We start from the raw sequence: 21063 nt of genomic DNA on the forward strand, positions 1-21063 counted from the left end.
GAAGCAGACTCCCTGCGGAGCAGTAGCCCAATGCGGACTCGATCCCAGGACCCCAGGGTCATGATCTGAGCCAAAGACAGTCACTTAGCCAACTAAGCCCCTCCCCAGCCATCCCTGGGGTCTATTCTTTAGCATGGATATAACATGAACATCTAATTATTACACGGAAATGAAGATTGGCCTTTCCTGTGTCCTCAAGGGAACCGCGAGCCTGCACCCCTAACAGCTGAGCCTTCAAGCAAATGTGCGTTGAATGTTTTTATGTTAAAGGAAATAAACCTTTTAGTTAAAAATCAATAATATATCGATGTCAGTTTCTTAGTTTTGACAAAATGCTCCCTGGTAATGTAAGATGTCAACAATGAGGGGAAATGGGTAGGAGGTGATATGCAAATTCTCTTCTTCTGGCCATTTTAAACCTGACGTTTTAATAATTATTTAACAATTTAACAATTATCTTAATAATAAGTTTTAAAATAAGACTTATTAAATGTAAATAAACACAACAAAGCCACCTGGTGGAACCTGCAGGGGAGGCTGGGATGGTGTTAGGGGTGGGGTTGGGGCGAGCACAGGTGGGTGGTTCTCAGACCCTACCTTCCTTTAGGTTCTGGCCTTTCTGGCAGAATTTCAGCTTCCATGACTCGGAGATTTTCTCCTTTCAGCCTTCCTGAGGACGGTGTCTTAGCACTGGCTTTCCTTTCCTGCGGGGTGAAATTTTTTTTATGTAACCTCTACTTAATCCTTTGTGTCAACCCATCGGAGCCACGGTCACCCCCCAGCCCCGTTCTTATTGCCATCAAGTTACATCAAGACTGAAAGGGTGGAAATGAGTTAGCCTACCTGTAAGAATTGGCTTGAGATGTATTTCCCCTCTATTTACATTCTTTGCATATGTAGCTGCTCTGAGAGTCACACAAGGTACTGTGGTGGGGTGAGAAAGAACAAAAAATCAGGGGGCTCGTCAGCTCTACCTGGAACCCTTCGTAAGGCAAGTTTATTTTAGAGTGTTAAAATACGTTCCACTACGCTTATTTTAAGAGGTAACTACTAAAAGGGACAATTAAAAAAAATTTTTTTTTTTTTTACAGGGAATGTTGGGCCCTTTCCAAACTCCTACTTAAAAGAATATGAGGGAAGTAGGGGGATTGTGTTCTCTTTGTGCGAAACTCTGAATGGACGCATTGTGTGAGGCCAGAGGAAAACTTAATTTGGGTAAGATTCTAATTGTCTTCTTCCTTATCATGCTGGAGAAGCTGACAAGCTATATTTTACCACTCAAAAAAAAAAAAAAGTAGAAGGCGTACCTGGTTCCCAGTGCAGAATTCGGGAGGGGCTGAGAGCACACGGGATGAAATGTTTCCTTTTGGTTTTCTTCTCTTTGAAAGCCATTAACCGTCATTTAAATCTTGCAGTGACGTGGCATGCAGCATCCAGGAACACAAAAATGGACCTATTATTGATCCAAATCATCCGGCCCAGGTGCAAGGCATAGCCCCCGCGTCAGCAATCTGCTGTATAGAACGGTGACAGATGTTAGAGGCACTGGTTCTCAATGCGGGTGATTTTGCGGTGTCTGGAGGCAATTTTGGTGGTCCCAGCAGCGGGTGGGGGCAGATGAGGCCGGGTGGGGGCGGGTGAGGGGGGGTGGGGAGTGACAGCCCCAGTGTCTAGTGCGTGGAAGCCAGGGACACTGCTTAACATCCTGAGATGCACAGGAGAGCCCAGCAATAAGGGACATCCGACAAGAAGCATCCAACCCAAAATGCCAGTAACCCCGAGGATTCAAGAGCAAGTCTCTGCAGTTTGTTCAAGGTTGGGGAAACAGAGGAGTGTATTTGGAGGGTAATGACTGTCGTGCTCTGTGTGTTATACGTCAGGTGCCCCAGAATAGCAAAGAAGGAGAGATCACACCCGCTTGGGGTAATCTAAGAAGACTTCAGCAAGCTTTCAAGCGGGCTTCTCTGTGGTCCCGTCTTCCTCATTTTGTCTGAGTCTTACAGATCATCCAGAGTCTCTAAATATTTCTATATTTCAGTCAATAAGTAGCTGCTGAAAATCATTTCTTGGCCACATAACTCAACATCTCTTGTGTCTCCGTCTTTCTCTGCTGGAAGGGAATTTAGAAGACCTAAGTTCCCTCCTGGCTTCTGACAGTTCTCACTCTAAACGTCTACCTAGTGGCCCTCTAGCCTCAAACACACTTCTCAGCCTTCTGGGGTGAATGCATTCCCATAAATATCTGTCTCCCCCAACATGCACGTAAATGCAAAAACTTGCTTATAACCTCAGGGGCTCCAGGGACTCCCCGAAGCCCTTCTCTGGACCACTCTAAGGGCACATGGATCCCGGATTGGATATTTCTGCCCCAAAGTTGGCTGAGTAATAAAATCTTTTGCTGGGGTTCCCTGATCCCCTGGAACCTGACCCAGCTGTGTTTTCAAAACTAACAAACTCTTTCTCTCTCGCATGATGCTCTTATCTGTCTCTTGTTCTTTCTATCATGGAATTATGTTTTATTTTGCTCCTGCTGCTTCACCCAAATTATTTATCTCATGGCCTTGCCAAAAATCTACCTGGCAGAGCAGTTTCTTGGACCTGCCAGCATGGGCTATCTATCACAACTTTCTCTGGGTATTAGAAAGTGTTTCTGGTACGTTCCCTTCAGCTAAGGGAACTGACAGTGAATGTGTCCTTGAAGTCCTTAGGGAGAAGATCCCAGAGGGAAGGAGCTTAGGAAGGACCACTTTAGGGGAGTCTGCTATAAGCTAGCAGGGTGCACAAAAAATGGCCTGACTCTCCCCAGAAGAGAGAAGCCAAGAATTGCTTTGCCACCATGAACATGGCCGGAAGACCCCAGGTCTGTGCAGCTCAGTAAGGTCACTTCGTGTGCTACTGAGCTCTTGAAATGTGGCCAGTCCAAATCAAGACGTGCCACCAGTGAAAAATACAACCAGATTCTGAATACTTAACATGAACAAGGAATATAAGTACTTCATTCATGATTTTTATATTGATTACATGTGGCAGTGAGAATATTTGGGATGTGAGGGGGTAAATAGAATACATTATTGATGTTAATTTCACCCATTTCTTCTTACTTTTTCCATGTGGCGACTGAGAAGTTTCATACTATGCTTGTTCCTCAGGTTTAGGCCTGCACTGTATTTATGCCAGACTGTGAAGCTTTAGAATCTCATGGAGTAGGGTGCCTGGGTGGCTTAGTGGGTTAAAGCCTCTGCCTTCAGCTCAGGTCATGATCTCAGGGTCCTGGGATCCAGCCCCGAATTGGGCTCTCTGCTCAGCAGGGTACCTGCTTCCTCCTCTCTCTCTCTCTGCCTGCCTCTCTGGCTACTTGTAATCTCTGTCTGTCAAATAACTAAATAAAATCTTAAAAAAAAAAAAAAGAATCTCATGGAGTAAGCCGCTGAGGGCTGGTGTTAACTTCTGTGCAGATTCCTTTTCTATCAAATGTATGTGACCTGCTGAAGGGCTGCACCTCCTACTGAAGAACCAGCCCAGATAGTTGGAACTTTCTTAGATGAGGCCAAAGCTCTAAGACCTGGAATATACTTTTAATTTAAATTTTTATTTTTTATTTTTAAAGATCTTATTTATTTATTTGAGTGAGAGAGCACAAGCAGGGGGAGGGGCAGAGGGAGAGGGACAAGCAGGCTCCCCACTGAGTGGTGAGCCAACATGGGACTCAATCCCAGGACTCTGGGATCATGACCTGAGCCAAAGTCAGATGCTTAACCAATGGAACCACCCAAGCACTCATGGAACATACTTTTAATTGGTTACTACATGGTCTTGTCATGAGTGCTATACATGGAATATTTGTGTCCCACCAAAATCCATATGTTGAAGCCTAATGCCCAGTGTGAAGGTATTAGGAGGTGAGGCCTCCGGGAAGTCCTGAGGTCCTGAGGTGCGCTCACCAAAGGCATTAGTACTCTTGTAAAGCAGAGCCCACAGAACTCCCTAGCCTCCTCCACCATGCGAAGAGATAGCAAAAAGACAGTTGTCTACAGGAAGTAGGCTCTCACCAGACACTCAATCTGCCAGTGCCTTGATTTTGGACTCCCCAGCCTCTGGAACAATGAGAATTAAATTTCTGTTTTCTATAAGCCACTCCAATTATAGTATTTTCGTTATGGCGACCCAAATAGACTGAAACAATGGGAATTACCAGTGCTTATGCTGTGACCATAAACCCTGTGATGTTGGTACTGAGTAACAATCACTGGTGACATTCAAATACATTTTTATTGTCAGCCAAGGTAGGCCCCAGCAACTCTCTCTCAGTGGTTGAATATATGGGCTGAGACTGGGATTTTCAGCCCAGGACGAAACTGGTCCCTTTGGTGATGCCTGACTTTTCCCTACTGATTTGCATCCAAGGAATACCCTGACACATAATGGGCAGAAGCCCAAATATTTTACAGGGAAATACCTTGAGGCTATATAAATATCCATTCATTGATGTTTCTTGGCTCAATTCGTTATTTCTTCCATGTTTGCCAAACAGTGCTTTTCAAATTCCAACATTCCTTCTGTTTATTATTTGCGATTCTGTAAGAAAATGTATGCTGTAAGAAAATGTATGCTGTAAGAAAAATCTTTTATTCTTATAGATTTATTTATAGCAGTGTGGACTCATGGATTGCTTTATTCAGTGGGTTACATTTGTTACTATCATTTATTTTGAAGATCAAATTATCCCAGATTTCACCAGTTAAATTCCACTTAAACTGACTCTAGTGTCCTTTTTTGATATGTCCCATCATTCTTTGAGAATTTCCTCACTTCCTGGCACAAGAGGTCTTGTACTTTCTCTGCCATGGTCATGGATTCAGCCATTCCTGTATAAAGCTCTGGTTCATCTTTGTGAAGACTGGTATGTAAATACCAAGACGTGAGCCCTGGGTGTGATCATGGCTGTTGGAGTGTTGCTGCTGCTCCGAGGCCCTCTCTATAGACAAAGACAAGGAGTACATGTATCTGCATAATACAGGAATGCATATTTTTATTTGTATATCTAGAAGCCCAAATATATTTCTTTTTTTTTTTTAAGATTTTATTTATTTATTTGGCAGACAGAGATCACAAGTAGGCAGAGAGGCAGGAAGAGAGAGACAGAGAAGCAGGCTCCCTGCTGAGCAGAGAGCCCGATGTGGGGCTCGATCCCAGGACCCTGGGATCATGACCTGAGCCAAAGGCAGAGGCTTTAACCCACTGAGCCACCCACGCACCCTAGAAGCCCAAATATATTTCGAAAACCTTAGGTTTACACTACAATCCTAATCCCACAGCACAGATTGGTTCTAGTTTTTTTCCTTTTTCATATTGGTAACTCCTTTCTCCCACAGTGAGAAACTTGGTTCCCATTATCCTCAATATCCTCACTCATTGGCGCATCACTACCACCTACCCAATGCACTACTAATCTCGCACTGGTGCTACCACTGCACCACACCCCCCCCCCCAATCCCATGTGGGCAAACTCCTAAACCTACTTGGGTTCCAAAACCCTACACAAGGCCATGGCCTCGCCCCCTGTGTGGGTGCTCTCCTTACTCTTCATTGGCTCTGATATCCCACGCTGGGTTGCTGCTGACACCGCTGCCCAGACAGGGATGTTTTCCTCACTCCAACCCTGGACAAAGGCCTACTTTACTCTGCACTTGTAATGACTTTGGACTGCATTCAGGAAGTCAGGCAGGCAGGCTGTCATGAACCAATTAAAATATCTTTGAAACAACTTGGAGCATAAGCAAACATGTTTTATACTTTTTTTAGGACAGTCCAAATGGTTCTTCAGAATCTCATCCTGTCTACCTATAGAAGAGTCAGGTAAGTATCTTAGGTGAGTTGCTTCATAAGATGGTGCTTGCTCTTGGTGTACAAAGATACACTTCTAATTTGTAAGAGGAGGCCTTCATTGAGAGTATCATTAAAGTAGAATATTCATTTTCAGTCATATATGGCCTTATAAAGAGATCTCTGTTTATTGAAGTCAACAGGATACTTAGTACCTAAGGTAGTTTTTTTTTTTTTTTTTCAATGACATATCCTAAAATGACCTATGAGTTCAAATCAAAGTTGGAATGGATGAATCATGTTAAGAAGTCCTGTAATATTGTAGAGGAGCATTTGGGTAGTAAGTATCTTTTCTCCAGAATGAACTGCAATGTGAGGGAACACTATCTCTAATAGAAAAACATTGTGGAGGTGCCTGGGTGGCTCAGCCAGTTAAGAATCTGCCTTTGGGGGCACCTGGGTGGCTCAGTTGTTGGGCATCTGCCTTCGGCTTGGGTTGTGGTCCCAGGGTCCTTGGATCAAGCCCCAAGTTGGGCTCCATGCTCCACAGGGGACCTACTTCTCCCTTTCCCACTCCCCCTGCTTGTGTTCCCTCTCTAGCTATGTCTCTCTGTGTCAAATAAGTAAAATCTTTAAAAAAAAAAAGAATCTGCCTTTGGCTCAGGTCATGATCTTAGGGTCCTGGGATTGAGTTCCGCATTGGGCTCCCAGCCCAGTGGGGAGTCTGCCACTCCCTTTGCTTGTGCTCTCTCTCTTCAAATAAATAAATAATTTTTAAAAATAAAATTAAAATTTAAAAAATGGGATCCTACTATACACACCATTAATGCCTTGAGTTTTTCTTGATAATATATGCCACAAACATTGTCCCGTGAATCTAGATACTCTATGACCTCATACTTTTAGTGGCTAGGTAATACTTTGTTGTATAGATGCACCATAATTATTCACTTTTCTGGTTTTAGGTACTTCCGTGGTTTCACATCTGGGCTGTTAGAAATGATGTCATAATCAACGTTTGTGAGTAAGTCTTTGCTCACATCTATGATTCTTTCCTTTTTTTTTTTTTTTAATTTATTTGAAAGACAAGAGATCACAAGTAGGCAGAGAGGCAGGCAGAGAGAGAGGGGGAAGCAGGCTCCCCACCAAGCAGAGAGCCTGATGCAGGCCTTGATCCCAGGACCCTGGGATCATGACCTGAGCCGAAAGCAGAGGCTTTAACCCACTGAGCCACCCAGGTGCCCTATGATTATTTCTTAAGCATAAACTTTTACAAGTGGAATTTGAGTCTCTGGAGCAAATAGTGTTGTACAAAATTGTATTACTCACATGACTTTAATTATATATAAATCAGTAAGGATGGGGCGCCTGGGTGGCTCAGCGGGTTAAGCCGCTGCCTTCGGCTCGGGTCATGATCTCAGGGTCCTGGGATCGAGTCCCATATCGGGCTCTCTGCTCAGCAGGGAGCCTGCTTCCCTCTCTCTCTCTCTCTCTGCCTGCCTCTCTCTCTGTCAAATAAATAAATAAAATCTTTAAAAAAAAAAAAAAAATCAGTAAGGATGGAAAGGGATAATATACTTTCCCAAAGTATGTGACAATTGTTTATAAATGTAAGTAATATACAACATATAGCATTTTGGTTGGACTCTGTGCTTAATAATCTCTGGGAAAATCAAAGAACAAACTTGTCTCCCAATAGTCTCAAAAAAGTAGGATTGCTAGTTTGAGCCTAGTTCCAAGGACTTCCCTTGGCTTTTGTGGTAAGAAAGAAATTGTTGCCTCACATCACACTGGCAGCGCAATAGTGAAATATTTATTTTGGAATATGTGCTTTCTATCTGGATAGGATTTGGAATTTTAAAATCTTTTCAAAAATATTTCAGAACCACAAAATACAATAAGCTTTGAATTAAGTATTGAGATTTTCTCTTCCCTACTGTTTGATCAATTTTTTAAGAGAAAAAAAAAAAAGAGCTACACAGAATACAATTAAATCTTAGTCCTGAATAATTGTTTGTGTGCTATTGCCTGGAACGCAGAGACGCAGAGAGTGGATCAGATGTCCTCCTGAATTTGTTTCAGCTCAGCAATTGCAACTTTTATATTCAATGAGCTTTAACTTGGAGAACTTATCACCCATTGCAAGCCCTTTGCTCTTTACCACACATTTTCTTTGTGCTTTAATTTTCCTTTTATAGTCGCAGAAGGTGTCTGCCAACCCTCCATTGTTGTAATTATGGCAGTGTTTTTACATGAATCTTACTTTAGCAATGAAGGAGACAGAGGAGTGCAATGTCCAGTTCAGTAATGCTTCTAGTCATAAGCACAGAATATTCTTCGAGTATTAACAAAAAGTTTAAAGTCTTGGTTTAAAATCTGATGTAATATGATTATGCTTGAGAGTAGAAGAAAATTCTCAAATGCTTCCTTAACATGCAAAGGAAATACAAATTTTTTTTAACATAATACCTTCTACAGAAAGATGGGGGAAAAAAGCAAACCCCATCACAGTGTTATATATTATTTACCATCTATAATTCACTGAATTATAGTTTTATAATTTAATAAAATTCTTGTCTCTATGAGTCTATTGCTCTAACATGCTATATAAATGACTTGTGTTCATTGGCCTAATTCAGCTTTTGTTGCGGTTGGTTGGTGTGCGTGTGTGTGTGTGTGTGTGTGTGTGTATACCTATGTTGAGCAGTATAATGGTTACCCATTGTTTGATCCTCAATATCTATGCCTGACTTAACCTTTTCCAATAGTCCCCATTTCCACTTGGAAATCCACTGCTACTTTACCCCCAACTATCCCACTTCAGGGATGGAACAAATGGCACCTGCTTTAAGGCAAAGAAGACCTTCCATTGCACTGACCATGGTGCTTAGGTCAGACCTGAGCCTGTGGTCCAAGCCAACAATGAATTTCAGGGCTTTTGATGGCACTTCTGGGACACATTTCTTTTCCCCGCCGCATGATATGGAATGTAAAGTTAGAACTACTATTGTGACTAGGATGCTGACCTCAGACCGAATCTAACACCCAAATAAGTAAACAGAAAATTAAAGAGAAATTTAACCCTGATTGATCCACACCTGGAAAAATAAGTTCCCTTTGTTGTGTAATGTGGTTTGATTTAAGCTGTGTTACCTGCCATTGAAAGTATAACTGATGTGGAATCTCAGGTGTGGTTACAGGCCTGGGAAGCATGGAGGAAGCCACATGGTTCTGGCCTTCTTCAGTTCTTCTCTAGAATGTTCTTTAGATCAATGCCTATTAAAGAAGAGATGAAGGGGAGGTATGGAGAGAGAAGTTAACCCGGGTGTCATGGTTAATTTCATGTGACAACTTAATTGGCTAAGGAATACCCAGCTAATAATGGTAAAACATTATTTCTGGATGTGTCTGTGCATGTGTTTCTGGAGAAGATTACATGGAGGATGACGCTATTCTATACACCTAAAGTAATTTCTGGTTGCTTTTCCACTATCTTCTCTATGTCTCCTCCAGGCATGCATAATATAGCTGGTAGACACATCCAATGAGTTCTTAATTTGATATATTATATCCATTTGATTCTTTTATTATCAATTCCAGTTCTAATATTCTTCATCTTTTTTATTCTTTTTATCCATTTTCATCCATTTTTAAACAGTGATTATGGTTGCTTAAAAAAATCAATGTCTGCTAACTCCAGCATGAGACTTATTTATGTATGGGTCTACTTCTATGGTTTGTTTCTCTTAACTTTTGAGTCACATTCTCCTGTCTTTTCACATATCTAGTAATATTTGTTTTATTCTGGATGATGTGTATAAAAGAATCATAGAAGCTCCAGAGGACATCTTCCTCCAGAGAGTTTCCCTTTGCTTCAGTAGATTGGGCAAGAGGTTGATGATCTCAGTTTAGCCAGGGATTGAGCTGGGCTAGACCTCATTGTAAGTTCACTAAACTAGATCTGCTCTGGTTCATCCTTATTTCTTGGACATGGTCCTCCAAGGCTTTTAATTGAGAACCTGGCAGTCTTCGTCTCCTTAGCCCAAGAGGATGCATTTTCCTCTGTTCTTTGAGGATTCTGAGCTGTTAACCTCCCTCTATTTAGCCTCCCACTCTATACACTCTAATATGGCAGCTGCCTTGAGGGGAGACGAGCTACATATTTGAGACACACTTCCTCCTTCTAGCAGGAGTTTGCCTCCTCAGTATTGCAGAATGCAGGCTCTCAGCTGTCTTTGTATAACCCAGAACTCACCACATGTCTCATGGTAAAACCAGCCACATTCGCAGTTCCTCAAATTTCCAGTCTGTCATGTCAGCCATGCACAAAACTTCACTTACTTCTCTTTCCTCCAGTGGAGTCCCACTGTATAGGCTTAGCCTGATCCTCCCTCTGCGCCTAGACTCAGCAACTGCTGTAATTCATCCAGTTTTTCTGATTGCTGTGCAGGAGCATTGTGTGGCTGTGACCTATTTTTTTCTACTCAAAAGTGGAAGGCCACTTGTGGGTAACCTCTTAACCAAACTAGCATTTAGTGTGGTGGCCCAAGGAGTGGTCTCAAAATTCTACCCTTCTAGCTTTTTGACCATGGAAAATTCACTTAACATCTCTTAGGGAGAACAATGGCTACTTCTTTGAGTTCTTATATGGGGAACTTTCAAAGTAAAGTGTTTTAAATAAAAGGCAATCTCTTTTTTATTCATTTCTTTATTCATTCAAAGACATTCCTTGAATATTTAATATATTCCAGACACTTTGCTAGAAGCTGGGTAGGAAAAAAATGAATGAATAAGACTTGGAGGCATGATCTCACAATTCTAGTGGGGAAGAAGAATAGTAATTAAATAAGAGAAATATATTATACAATTATGACATTAGTATAAGATAAAATGGCACAGAGAAAGGAATAATTAATTCTGTTGATGGAGCAGGTAAGTTATGGGAGATTTCTGAGGAAGTGAGTGACTTACAAGTGCAAGTTAACCAATTACTGTAGAGACTACCAGTTCTCTACCTGAATCCATTCTCCATCTGTTCCATAGAAAAGAGTCATTGTTGGACAAATTGCTGCACACCTGGAGAACACAATCTCAGCTGCCTTTGAACCCAGGTATGTGTCGAAATTCTGTGTCAAAGTCCTCACTGAGATGAAAATAAGTAACAACTGTAATGCCTCTTGGCCTTAAAACCTTGCATATACTATGCCCCATACTTCGCTGAGAGCCAGAGTGTAGGCATTCGTACACCCAACTTAGCCACTCAGACAAGGACAGCAACCTCGGAGATGGCTAAGCAATAGGATATAAGGAGTCCAGGTCCTTGAATGAGAACATGAATCCTACCCATCCCACTAACTTGGACAGCTCACTTCAAAACTCTCACGTAGGGGGAAAAGGATTTGTTTTCTTTAAGCCATTCTATTTTGGAAACTTTTTGTTATTCTGTCTTAGCTGTACCATACCCAATTGCCCTGAAGAAACACTTCTAAAAACCAATAAGAAAACGATAAGCCAAAGAGAAAATGGGCAAAAGTCATGAATAGGCAGTTTATGAAGGAAGAAATGTAGATGGCCAATAAACATATGGAAACATTGGAAACATTCAAACTTACCAGCAATTAAGAAACTACAGATAAAATTACAGCAAGATGTCTGCTTGCTTATACTGAATTCACTCTATATAATGTATATGATTATATATGCAATGTATATAATGTACATATATCTTAACAATTCACTTTCTGGGCATTCATTTTAAGGAATTATTGTTCAGAATATGGGAATTCATTTAGAGTTGTTAGGTAATAATTTATATAAATCAGAATTGAAAGTAATTTATATGCTTAATATCAGGTAATTGAATTAAATAAATCTGGGTAGAAATAATACTCCATCATTTAAAATAATTAGTGGAGGGGCACTGGGTGGCTCAGTCAGTTAAGTGGCTGCCTTCTGCTCAAGTCATGAGCAGGGAGCCTGCTTCTTCTTTCCCTCTGCTGCTGTCCCTGCCTCTGCTCTTTCTGTCTCTCAAGTAAATAAATAAAATCTTAAAAAAAAAAAAAAAAGATTAGTCAAGGCCCAAGAGGTGCCACTTGAAGTGAGAGTTACCTGTCTGACCTGACAGTCATTAGTGAGTAACAGAACTGTAGACCCAGGTCCTGGGAGCAGGACATTTAAAGTGACCAAGCTTAGCACAGGAATCACAGAAAGTTTCTCATCCTTTTCCAAATCCTTATTAGAAGGGGAAAAAAGCCTCTAGAAACTATAGCTATGACCCGGAAAATAAAGAAAATTATGTGATTTAAAATTATCCCCCTGGCTGGAAAATTATTCAATGATAGTTGAACATGTTTGCTTAAGTCCAGTCGTTCTGATTTAAGACAGATAAATGCCCATAATGAAAATACAGTGGGTATTTTTCTCAAGCTTCTTGGAATCATGAAATGACACAAGTTCTCTTCAATGGGAATTTGCCTTTAAATGTGCCTTTAATTTCTGGGGGAAGAGAAGTGTCAGTGCACGTCTAATCTTCTTGGAGTTGTGTTGGGTTGCCTTCTGATGCTCACCAATAATTTACAGAAAGAAAAAGAATACATCCGACTTGGCTACTGTATTAATTGTTGCCTCTTATAAAGTCGTTTCTCAAAATTCACTTTGAAGAATATGTAATAACTGATTTCAGCTGACTTCAAGTAATCATTTTAAAAAGGTCAAACCTATCAGCCAATACAGAAACTGAATGTGATGGGAATGTTAAGATTTCAAAACAACTCAAAGGACTGTGGGAATGGGAAAAGGTCACCTTACTTTTGTTCCAGAACATACTGGTAATATGGCTAAGTATGTAAATGCATACTTAGTTGCACAGAGAGGCTGTGCCTATTAAGGAATGTTTGATTATGCAAAATATCTTAAAATACATGGTTTTCAGAAAGACATGTATTCTGAAAACTATGAATCATGGAAGGAATCACCCCCCCCTTTTTTTAAGCTGTATAATTGAAGCCACCAATGAAGGGTAAACTATTTCACAGCAAAGTTGAGAAACATATGAAAGAAACATTTTCAAGAAGTTGGTAGAGCATGCAACTCTTGATCGTGGGTAGTGAGCTTGGGCCCCACATGGGTATAGAGGTTACTTAAAAAACAAAACAATGAAGCTTTAAAATCAGATAAATAAGTAAATAGAGCAAATCTTCATTTGGCACAAGAACATAACTGATAGTTCTATGAAGAAAAATGAATGACATTTATTACCAGAAATGATAGAAAGCAATCACCATTAATTTGTGGTTGTATTTTACAAGAAAACATTTAAATGTATGTACCTATTATGTTGAAAAGTGTTGAAAATGTTTTTAATAAAAAAATAAATATTAATATATTGTTCATACTGAGACACTAGGTAAGGAAAATATCCTAATTATTAATATGTTATGATACCAATAACCATTAAAAAATAACCACCATCGGGCGCCTGGGTGGCTCAGTGGGTTAAGCCGCTGCCTTCGGCTCAGGTCATGATCTCAGGGTCCTGGGATCGAGTCCCGCATCGGGCTCTCTGCTCAGCGGGGAGCCTGCTTCCCCCTCTCTCTCTCTGCCTGCCTCTCTGCCTGCTTGTGATTTCTCTCTGTCAAACAAATAAATAAAATCTTAAAAAAAAAATAACCACCATCATGCTTTTGACAAGATGAAATAGATTTATGAAATCAAGATTTTATCTTCATATAGAATGTTGTTGTTGAAACTAGTTTCACAGAGTTAATAAAGCTCATTTTCAGTATTTCGAATATTTACCAGAATCAGCATGTCATGAATGTGTGTATCTACTTGGAAGAAAAGAAACAGATATTACTTTGCAGATGCTTACCTTGATGTTTATGGAATTAGCTAATTTATACTCACTTTTTTTTTACTGTGTGTGGATTTCTAATATCTTTAGTGCTATGCAATTTAAATTTATTTGAATAAATTCACTATTTTTAACTTCTGCTTTAAAAAAAAAAACTTGTGGAAGTACATTTATCTACAGTAGATCTATGTGTGAATCCACCTGTGAGGTGGATTATGGGAAATTCTATATTCTTCCTTTTGCTTATCTGTGTTGTCCACAATAAACATGTATATTTTACACAAACATCTAAGCGAATGGATGTAACTTTTGAAAGGCAATAAAAATCAGAAAGAAAGAAGGATAGAATGAAAGATGAAGGGAAGAGGGAGGGAAGCACAAGAAGGAAGGAAGGAAAAAAGGAATGAAGGAAGGAAGGAGAGCTTTTAAATGAAACTTGACCTTGCATCAGCTCAGCAAGGACTGGAGGTAACATACACGGGAATGGGATGGGAAACATACATGGTGTCCTTCGGTGGTTGAGGAGCATGAGAGAGTTGGAGAAGTAGCTAAGAGTCTGAGTCTCCCCGTGTGTTTGTGCTTTAGTTTTCCATCCCATTCAATCCCACGACCTACCCTGCAGGAGTGATGGGTATTGTCTTTCTTTACAGAGGGGGAGATGACCCCCCAGAGTGGTGAGGAGACTTGCTGATCATACTGTATGAGCCAAGACCACTACCCCACTCCCAAAGTTCACCTTCTGTGGTGAGGAAAAAAAGGTAGTTGGGCACAGTCTAATTTTCCTTTGTATGTCTAGCAGCTCTTAATCTTTCTTGTTTTTCTTTTTTATTCCTGTGAAGAACCAATAACTTTTCAAAGCTTTTTTAATGTGTGTGTGGGTTTTTTATTTTTTTTCTAAGTAGGCTCTATACCCAACATGGGGCTTGAACTCACAACCCTGAGATTAAGAGTTGCATGGTCTACTCAAAGTTTTGATATGGCACTTCTGCCCGAGATCCACCTCCTGTTGCTTGTCCTCAGATGACCATAGGTTCCGCACTGTGCGAAGCTACACAAATGGCTTCCTTAGAGGAACGGTCTTGACTTTCTGCTAAAGAATGCTTGCTGCCACTCTGTAATAAAGATCCAACAAGACATTAAAAACCCACTCAGACTCCTTTGCAAACATGGCTGGGCCAGAGTATTGTTGCTGTGTGCTAAGGGCACAACAATTTTGCTGTCAGCTCCTGTGAGTTGACAGCTGCATTGGCAGATGGTAAATAACAAATAGAAAAAGAGTTCTCTAAGTGGCCAACGTTATAGGAACCAGAGAGAGATATCATATAATTATGTCAGCTCTAATAAATAAATTCATCATTTAAAAAATATTTATTTACTTGAGAAAGAGTGTGTGCATGCGCAGGGGGAGGGGCAGAGGGAGAGGGAAAGAGGGTCTCAAGCAGAATCCCACTGAGCACGGGGCCTGACTCTGGGCTTAATCTCATGAACCAACTCTGGTCCTGAGCCAAAACCAACAGTTGGATGCTTGGCCAGCTGAGCCACCTTGGCACCCCTGTGGATTCATCATTTAAAATAGTATAACAGGGGCGCCTGGGTGGCTCAGTGGGTTAAGCCTCTGCCTTCAGCTCAGGTCATGGTCTCAGGGTCCTGGAATCGAGCCCCGCATCCAGCTCTCTGCTCAGCAGGGAGCCTTCTTCCTCACCCCCCACCTGCTTCTCTGCCTACTTGTGATCTCTATCTCTCTGTCAAATAAATAAATAAAATCTTAAAAAAAAGTTAAAAAATAGTGTATCAATCAAGTTTTTAAAAATAAGTAAGCCCTTGGAATCCCACCCTTTTTTCCTGTAGAATTTAGGCCAGTGCTATACATCTGTGTTTCAGTAAAATGTATCTTAAAGGAAAAATTTTAAATTTAAAATAAGACCCTTCTCCGCTGCCTTCGGCTCAGGTCATGATCTCAGGGTCCTGGGATCGAGCCCCGCATCGGGCTCTCTGCTCAGCAGGGAGTCTGCTTCTCCCTCTCTCTGCCTGCCTCTGCCTGCCTCTCTCTCTACCTGCCTCTCTGCCTGCCTCTCTGCCTGCTTGTCATCTCTCTGTCAAATAAATAAATAAAAATCTTTAAAAATAAAATAAAATAAGACCCTTCTACAGGGGTGCCTGGGTGGCTCAGTGGGTTAAAGCCTCTGCCTTCGGCTCAGGTCGTGATTCCAGGGTCCTGGGATCGAGCCCCGCATCGGGCTCTCTGCTCAGTGGGGAGCCTGCTTTCTCCTCTCTCTCTCTGCCTGTTTCTCTGCCTACTTGTGATTTCTGTCTGTCAAATAGATAAATAAAATCTTTTAAAAAAAAAAAAAAGACCCTTCTACATTCTTCTTGACTTTGTTTCTTATCACCTCCCTCAAGTTCCCCTTAGGAAAAAACCAAATACAATTACCATTTACCATACTTGCTGGTTTGCTTTTTTGGTGACCCCAAACAACTTAAGAGGAGCATACAGGAAGCCCAAATCACCTCAAAGACAGGGTCGGTTTACTTTCTCACACAGTCCCAAATGTTGGAGATGGTCCCCTCTACCAACTGGCCTTCCCTCTGACCCCATGTGACATGTGTCTTCCTAGCATCTTTCGTTCAACTGGATGGTATGAAAGAGAGAACATTAGCTCTGGAGTCAGGCTGTTCCAGGTTCACCTGCTGACACTTTTTCTTGGTCACGTGAGCTTGATACTGTTGATTAGTTATTCTGAGCCTTAGTTTCTATATTTTAAAGTTGGGAAAGCAGTCCTCCCACGTGCCTTTTAGGAAGACTTCAAGCATGAATGTCAAGTGAATATCAAGTATCAAGTGACTGATCCAATGCTCAATCCAGGGGAAGTACTTAACTGTTGTTAGTTCACACGTCATCTGATTTCCATTCCCATTACCCCCAACACACTCCTGCCTGCCACCTACTATTGTGACGGTGGTTCTCTCTAGATGGTCACTGTCCTCCAGGAGACTCCATGCTCACTGGAGGTGAAGACGGTGCCCAATCTTTGATAAAGTTCATGTAAGTGTCAGTGATGGTCAATAACCAATGTGCTTGGCTAGCCTACCTTTCAACCAGGAGCAAATGAGGTGTATGGCTAGGCCAGTGCTTATCACTATCCATCAGCGATTGATACACTCTGGTCAGAAAACCTGGCAGTGGCTGTTGCACTTTTTAGCTCTAATAAAGCATTTCCCAATATCCCATAAAAACAGAGAGCTTTAGACCATTCAAATCAATACACATTGGGCAGCAACACTGGAAAGCATCCATTCTAAGACAAAGAGTCATTTAAGAAAGACTATTGATTTTTGGTTTGTAAACACAAGAGGCCCAGTCTCCCCTACTGGACCAGGCTGTGGGGCCCATTCCTAAATGAGGCTACACCATAGGAAAATGTCTGATGCTCTCTTGGAAGAGATCCAAGACAAATACGCATTACAGCAAACAGCCCCCTGAGTCTTGTCATCTTCCAGATGCAACATGTTATTTTTCAGTCTTGGAGGTAATTTCTGAAATATCTGTCAAGTGAAAAATGTTCACTGGTATATAATATAAAGCCCTGTGTGACTGGAGGGAAAGATCATTATTCAGCCTTTGTAGATCAGAGTATACACTGTGAATTCAGTAAGTGCTAAGTAACTGTGAGTTGAATTGAACTGATCAGTACTGGTCTGTTGGAGGGCAGAGAAAAGAAATCCGTTAGTTTTCATATTTTGATAGAAAAAGTCATTCTCATGGTCTTCCTGCAACTGAGTCTTGCTGCAATCCAGCACAAGTGGATTTCTTTCAAAGCTGGGATAATTTCTACCAATTATAGAAGCATGTTAATTACGTGTGGAGGTTTGGATAGAGTTGTGTGTATGTAAAATCAAATTCCTCCTAAAATCATCTCACCTTTGAGTATCTCCCACCCAAATTCGGTCTCCTTCGGTTTCACGCATTTAAAATATGAACAGGATTTAAACCAAGCTGCAAAATGTAAACTATAGATGGGCATTTGGAAAAGACAGGCTTCTTCTCCATTTATGCATCAAAATAATGGGATGATTCCATAACCTTCCAAAGGCGAGTCATCACCTATGGAAATGACCTAGCCAAACATCCCATTCCATAAACCAGTCAAGTGGCAAATTAGATACACTGCTAATTGCTGTGTTGTCCTGTGGCTGAGAACAAAAGTGAAAAGTAAGAGATCTGTCACTGCCTATTGACTTAGCAAAAATGTAAAAAGCTATGATATTTGATGCCAGTAGGCTTCAATAAATTCTAGCAATCTTTTGCTGAAAGCAGCAAAAAATGATGCCTTTCTGGAAAGCAGTTTGGGAAACCACAAAAATGCTCCTAGGCTCTGATCCAACTTCTGGAATTTTATCCTGGGAGACTTGTACAGATGTGAACAAAAGCTATTTGCACAAAAACACACCAATGTCAGCATGGTCCATACTGGTAGGAGAGAGAAACGTCCAGACTGCAATGCCGGGAATATACAGTCGCTTGTCTAGGGACTGGTCACGTCAAGAATGACTGTAAGATCCACAGCACATATAAAATGCGTGGATGGGGGAGAAGCACGATGGCGGGGACACAGAAAACATGAATATCATAGGGTCCCAGGAGTTCAGCTGGACAGTTATCAAACCACTCTGAACACCTGCAAACTCAACAGGAGATGGAAGAAAGGAAGAGCAGCAATTCTAGGAACAGAAAAGCAACTACTTTCCAGAAGGTAGGACGTGCAGAGAAGTGAATCTGAGGCAGCATATGGGAAGAGAGACTGGGGGGGGGGGGGGAAGGGCCAGCTCCTGGCAAGCAGTAGAGCAGCAAGCACAAAATTGGGACTTTCAGAAGTAGGCTCCACTAAGGGATGTCACTCCAGAGGCTAAGCGGGGGGTGGAGCCCTGGCGGGGACAGTGTGGTCTCAGGACCCGCGGGGTCACAGAAAGACCAGGGGTATCAGAGGATGGCAGAGCCCTCAGGTATTGGAGCAGGGAGGCTGGCTGCAGAGACAGAGCCAAGGAGGGGCTCTCGGCTGGAGGTTACCTTAAACCGTGATCCAAGTCATATTCGGGCCACTGCTTTTCCAGCAGGGACCCCACAAGCGGCAGATCCAGGGAGATTCACCTTCCTTTTCTGGGAGGAGCGGCACAGGAGCGAGCTGCAGGAATCTGCTGGGTTTAGAGACTCCAAAAAGGGCCGCGCGCCAGAGACAGAAATGCTGGGTCACAGGTTGGGTGAGCTTGGAATGCGGACCAAGGCCAGAGAGAGGGGAGGGATTGTCTGCTTTTCTCTGAGGGCACACGGAGGAGCACCGGAACTCTGAGCTCCTCCGGCGGGAGACTGGGCGCCGCCATCTTCATTCCCGCCCTCCAGAGCTCTACGGAAAGCGCTCAGGGAACAAAACCTCCCGAGCAGGAACCTGAGCAGATTGCTTCGCCAGGCCCCTGGCAAGGGAGGTGCAATTCCGCCTCCGGCAAAGACATTTGACAATCACTGCAAGGGCCCCTTCCCCAGGAGATCAGCAAGAACATCAACCAAGACCAAGTTCACTAATCAATGAGAACTGCGGAACTCAAGAGGTAGGGAATACAGCACAGACAATTCATGGCTTTTCCCCATGATTCTTTAGTCTTGCAAAGTTAAATTTTTTAATTTTATATTTTTATTCTATTCTTTTAAAATTATTCCTTTTCTATTTTAACCTCCTTAACTATTTTATATTATCAATACCTTTTAAAAAATATTTTTAAATTGTCATTGTTATAGTCATAGTCTATCCCTTCATTGTATTTAACCTTATTTTTTGTTAGAAAGTTCTTCTTTAAAATTTTGGGATACAGTTTCTTCTAACAGATGAAAATATACCCTAACCCCAGCATATAACTTTGTTCTAGTCTCCAGCCTGATCACATTCTCTTTTTTTTTTCTTTTTTTCAACCAACTTCTTCCCAATTCCTTTTTAAAAATTGTTTTAAATTTTCATCTTTATAGTCATATTCCATCCCTTCATCATGTTTACCCTTATGTTTGTAAATACATGTTTTTCTTTCTTTAAAGTTTTGGGAGGCATTCTCTTCTAACAGACAAGTGTGTGGCTCTGTTCTATTCACCAGTCTAATCATATATATGTATTAGTGTGTGTCTATTTTTCCCTTTTTTTTCCTTTCTCTCTCCCCGGTTTCGGATCTCTTCTGATTTGGTTAGTGTATATTTTGCTAGGGGCATTGCTACCTTTCAATATTTTATTCTCTCAGTATTTTATCTCTCATAAAATGACAAGGCAGAAAAACTAACCTCAAAAACAAACAAACAAAAAAAACAAGAGGCAGTACTGATGGCTAGGGACCTAATCAATATGGACATTAGTAAGATGTCAGAACTAGAGTTCAGAATGATGATTATTAAGATGCTAGCTGGGCTTGAAAAAAGCATAGAAGATACCAGAGAATCCCTTTTTGGAGAAATAAAAGAACTAGAATCTAACCAAGTTGAAATTTTAAAAAAGCTATTAATGAGGTGCAATAAAAAACAGAGGCTCTTACTGCTAAGATAAATGAAGCAGAAAAGAGAATTAGGGATATAAAAGACCAAATGACAGAGAATAAAGAAACTGAGAAAAAGAGAGACAAACAACTACTGGGTCACGAGGGGGAGAATTTGAGAGATAAGTGATACTATAAGACAAAACAATGTTAGGATAATTGGGATCCCAGAAGAAGCAGAAAGAGAAAGAGAGGGGCAGAAGGTATATTGGAGCAAATTATAGTAGAGAACTTCCCTAATTTGGGGAAGGGAACAAGCATCAAAATCCAGGAAGCACAGAGAATCCCCCTCAAAATCAATAAAAACAGGTCCACACCCCATCATCTAATAGTAAAACTTATAAGTCTCAGTGACAAAGAGAAATCCTGAAAGCAGCTCAGGACAAGAGATCTGTGACATACAACAGAGAAATACTAGATTGGTAGCAGACCTATCCACAGAGACCTGGCAGGCCAGAAAGGACTGGCATGATATATTCAGAACACTAAATGAGAAAAATATGCAGCCAGGAATACTATACTCAGCTAGGCTGTCAATGAAAATAGAAGGAAAGATAAAAAATCTTCTAAGACAAACAAAAACTAAAAGAATTTGCAAGTACCAAAACAGCTCTACAGTAAATATTGGGTGTTTACCCTGAAGATAAAAATGTAGTGATCCAAAGGGGCACGTGCACCCCAATGTTTATAGCAGCAATGTCCACAATAGCCAAACTATGGACAGAGCCCATATGTCCATCAACAGATGAATGGATAAAGAAGATATGGTACACACACACACACACACACACACACACACACACACACTGGAATACTACGCAGCC

At 41.3% G+C, this 21063-nt stretch overlaps 1 long non-coding RNA gene across 5 annotated transcripts; it reads left to right on the forward strand.

Moving 5' to 3' along the window:
- The first annotated feature begins 163 nt into the window (after nt 1-163).
- Nucleotides 164-19339, forward strand: LOC116589244. 5 transcript variants are annotated; one of them, XR_004285263.1, is made up of 6 exons: nt 164-244; nt 1092-1215; nt 5803-5856; nt 10867-10934; nt 14326-14433; nt 18785-19339. It is a non-coding gene; the product is annotated as an uncharacterized LOC116589244 (long non-coding RNA). The 5 variants fall into 5 exon arrangements; XR_004285264.1 differs by lacking the exon at nt 14326-14433; XR_004285262.1 differs by lacking the exon at nt 18785-19339 and having other exon boundaries at nt 14326-14599.
- The last annotated feature ends 1724 nt before the right edge of the window (nt 19340-21063 follow it).

The sequence above is a fragment of the Mustela erminea genome, chromosome 4, assembly GCF_009829155.1.
Source record: "Mustela erminea isolate mMusErm1 chromosome 4, mMusErm1.Pri, whole genome shotgun sequence".
Lineage (NCBI taxonomy): Eukaryota > Metazoa > Chordata > Mammalia > Carnivora > Mustelidae > Mustela > Mustela erminea.